This window comes from Fukomys damarensis, unplaced genomic scaffold (genome assembly GCF_012274545.1).
Source record: "Fukomys damarensis isolate Sample0158 unplaced genomic scaffold, DMR_v1.0_HiC HiC_scaffold_12, whole genome shotgun sequence".
Classification (NCBI taxonomy): domain Eukaryota; kingdom Metazoa; phylum Chordata; class Mammalia; order Rodentia; family Bathyergidae; genus Fukomys; species Fukomys damarensis.
The window spans coordinates 27,464,829-27,468,752 of record NW_022900924.1 but is presented as its reverse complement, the minus strand read 5'-3'; the positions used below and the strand labels follow the sequence as shown (position 1 = coordinate 27,468,752).

At 34.3% G+C, this 3,924-nt stretch overlaps 1 long non-coding RNA gene across 1 annotated transcript; it reads right to left on the bottom strand.

Annotated features, from left to right (window-relative positions):
- Positions 1-490: 490 nt before the first annotated feature.
- Positions 491-3,286, bottom strand: LOC117285710. Its single transcript, XR_004516814.1, has 3 exons — positions 3,160-3,286; positions 2,076-2,129; positions 491-678 (listed from the first exon to the last, which is right to left on the bottom strand). It is a non-coding gene; the product is annotated as an uncharacterized LOC117285710 (long non-coding RNA).
- Between the last annotated feature and the right edge of the window lie 638 nt (positions 3,287-3,924).

Sequence of the window (3,924 nt, the reverse complement as noted above, 5' to 3'; positions counted from 1 at the left end):
TGAAATGTGGTTCTGTGTGAAGGCTGATGATACCAAGAATACACCAAGATCATAGGAAGGAGTTTACTACTCATATTAGGAAGCTTGCTGAGAGACCCATTCTGGCACACAAGCCACAGGACACTGACTGTAGAGAAAGCAGAAAGGAAACTGGCTCAATCTTTGCGATGGTTAAGGGCACAGATGGGTGAAGCTTCTAATGTGCAGTATCCTAAGATGCATAATTTGACCTTCTCACAAGTCCAAAGGAAGTAGGCAACTATGCTTTATGTCATCATGTTCAAAACTAGGGCAAAAGGGAAAGGGATTGGTAGAGCTTAAAACATGAAGTTAAACTTTGAGAGTAATAAAACTATGTTATCCCATACGAAATCAAAGGAATGTACCAAAATCATAATGACTATCATCTAAGAAAGTAAAGAAAGACTGCATTCATTTGTCTAAAATGTCAATAGTACATTCAGGAATTTGGTGTAAATATTAGGTTCGGGATATGAATTAAATATTGGTACTTCCCATTTTAAATTACTTCATAATACTTATTTAACTCATTGCTTTGGTTCAATTGTTTATAAAAATATTTATCAGTCTTGATGAGATCATAATAGAACATCTTGTTGGGGCAAACAATAGCAGCAAACAACAGCAGCAGCAATGCCCAAAGTGAAGAATGTCTTCCTAGGAGTAAAAAAGTCATCATTAAAATCTCACTGTACCATTTATCAGTGGAATCATCTTGAGCAAGTGATTTAACCTCTTAGACAACCCATTTCTTCATAGAAAGTTAAAAAAATAATAATACTGTTAAGAAATATTGGACAGTAAATGTAACAACATGTTTACTTTGGAAGAAGCATTCATTTAATCTCAATTGTCAGTATTCTATTCAATAAATAAATACAACTCCACTAGGAACTGCAAAGTTTATTAAAGATAACTGCTGTGGCATTAGATTTCATGGTTTAGACCATATAGAAAAAAAAATCAAATTGCTTATTTCTTGTCTTTCTGCCACAGACAACAGAAACATCCCATGAATTGATTATTATAAATTAATTCTTACTGTTTACTCCAATACACTAATAACCAGTAAAATCCAGATGTCATCATTGCAATGGCAATTTGACATCCTCTGATATGTTCAGGGGAGAGGTCTCATTTGCTACCACTTGAAAAGTGACTTACCCTATTATTAACAGGACAAAACATATCTCCTTTTTGAATGTAAGTCTCAATAATGAATATGCATAATAGTACTATGTAGGAACTATGAATATTTTATGAGCTTGTGGAGAGATTTAATATGTATAATTTCTGTAAAGAACCTACATCGATACCATACTCAGATGAAAAATTCATATTAGTAATTTGTATTACTCCCTTTTGTGCTATAAGAATCTACTTCATATTTTTCCATGGTAGCATTTAATCTTATAATAGATCTGAAATTTTACAATTCTATTGGTTAAAAGTATTTCTCAGAGATGGGGAAGTAACTCAGTGGCACAGCACTTGCCTAGCAAGTGTGAGACCCTGAGTTTTAAAAAAAAAAATCCCAAAGTGTCATTTGTGATGCTAGTTTATTTACTAAACTTAAAATGACAATTACAATTTTATGCAATTCAAGGTATAGTAAAATAACAACTTTTTATTTAAAACTATATCACAACAGCTTTATAGTGATATGGTATATTATATTCTGGGCTTTTAATTTGTGTTTTAATTTTCCTCTTTGCCCTTAATAGCTATGAAAGATAAAATAACTTAGAAAAGAGTGAGAGAACTATCTGCTTTTCTACCAATGAAAAATATCCTGATATTATAAAACATTTATTTCTAGATTCAATGTACTATATGATTGTTATGCTTTCTAGAGCCTCCAAGTCTATAGCACAAGCACTATCTTTAACTTGCTAAGCTTTAAATGTTTTGAAGTCTTCCTTAATTACTTATTTTTTTAGAAATAAACAATAATTTCAGGAATACTAAGCAGAATTCTTAAAAATTATAACTACCTACCTATAAGAAAACAAAAAAGCTAAGCTTGCTCATTCATTTTTAAAAGTTTAAATTACCTGCCGTTAGTGAAGGTGAAACTAGATTCTTATCTCATAATCCTTTTCTTCTACCTAAAATAGGAAAATAGGCATAGAATAAGGAGCTGGAGTAAAAAAGCCAGCAAAAGTATTATTTTTACTTTAAAAATATTCAAAAATGCACTTAATATCTTATCCACCTTACAAATGAAAAAGAACAGACTGGGATATTTTTAGAAGAAAATCCATTGATTTGACATAAAAAGCTCTTGGGTCAAGGTAGGGGAGAACATGCAGAAAGGCTAAACCAGTGGCATGAGATGTCAGGGGACAAATGTTTGGTGGGCAGTTTCTACCAGGAAATGCAGCCTTTCTTGAACATGCAGGCAGTCACTGTCTACATTTCTGGGCATCCAGAAAGATTGCTGCATTTTCATCAAAGAATGAGTACTCCGCCAAAGACATTTGTGAGGAAGAAAAGTGTTTCCTTAGTGGGTTTAAATTTTGGTTGAAAGATAGACACTTATAAACAGGGACACACACACACACACACACACACACACACACACACACACACACACAATAAAAGACCCAAAATCTATTTACTGAGCAAGCAGTCCACAGTGCAGAATATAATTACATCAAGACACTACAGTGCCTCATTTTTTGAGCACCAGCACTCAGATCGTGTGTCCTATATCTAATCTTTAATAAATCCTTCTTGTGCCTCTTTAAAACCATAAATAAATACATAAATAAATAAGTTAAGTAATCAAGGTGGTACAAATGGAGTATGTAAATCATGACCATGTGCTGAAGCAATATGTTTTAGAGACTCACAAGCCACTCAGTAAATATTTGTTGGTTTTAATTGCATGGATATCTTCCTGAATTACTTTAATCCTAATTTGGAAAGTTAGATATATTTCTCTACAAAAAGGAATGGGAAACAACTCCTTGGCATAGTTACATGGCCCAGAGTAATTGATGGTTTTTCAATGAGTTTGACTAAAAAACTTAATGGCATCTAGTGCAAATGTGAAGCTAGTTGATAGAAGAAAGTCTCTGAATTCTAGGATGGCTTCAAGGCTTCAAAGACTTTGTGAGAAACAGAAAATATCACCTTTAGCAGAAACTCCTTGGATTTACAACAGAAGCAGGGGCTGTGTACCTCAGCCAAGAAGTGACTGTTTCACACTATAGAGACCTCTTGTGCTTGCTTTTTGAAAGTCTTCCCAATCTCCATTTCAGACATCCTACATGCAAAGATGAAATTTTAGAAACTGAGTCTTGTTTCACACAGCTTTATGAATTGATTATTTATTCATCTTGTCTGCATTTGGTTTGCATTTATATTGATTTAAGCTACATTCAGCAAATAAAAGGTATAGACATTTCTACCCAAAGAGTTGCAGTCTCTCTCTCTCTCTTTCTTTCTCTCTCTCTTCTGAGATCTATGGGACATTGTACATAAGTTGTTACAATTATCCATCTTGCAACCATACAGAGGTACCTGATGCTAAAGAGAGTTACCTGATGCTAAAGCCAGCACAAGAAAAGGGTAAACTCAAAAGAATCCCAGAGAAATGGACTCAGAGCTATGATTATGTGGCCCTATATGATTGTTACTTATATTGGTGTGAGAGGAGTTCCTGCTTTGAGGAGGAAAAAGCACCCTCATATGGGACACCTCTACCCTCTGCCTGCCTTTCAGAGGCCAGTGTGCACAAACTTAGAGAAAACTGGGCAGTACTTAGAAGAGCTAAGTACCAAAGTTTCTTTTGTTTCCTATAAGACTGGAACAAGTCAGTTCACTGCTCTTGGAATTTATAGTATTAAGCAGATACCAGCTCTCTTGGTTAGGCAAGGATAGACTAGCAGCCATCAC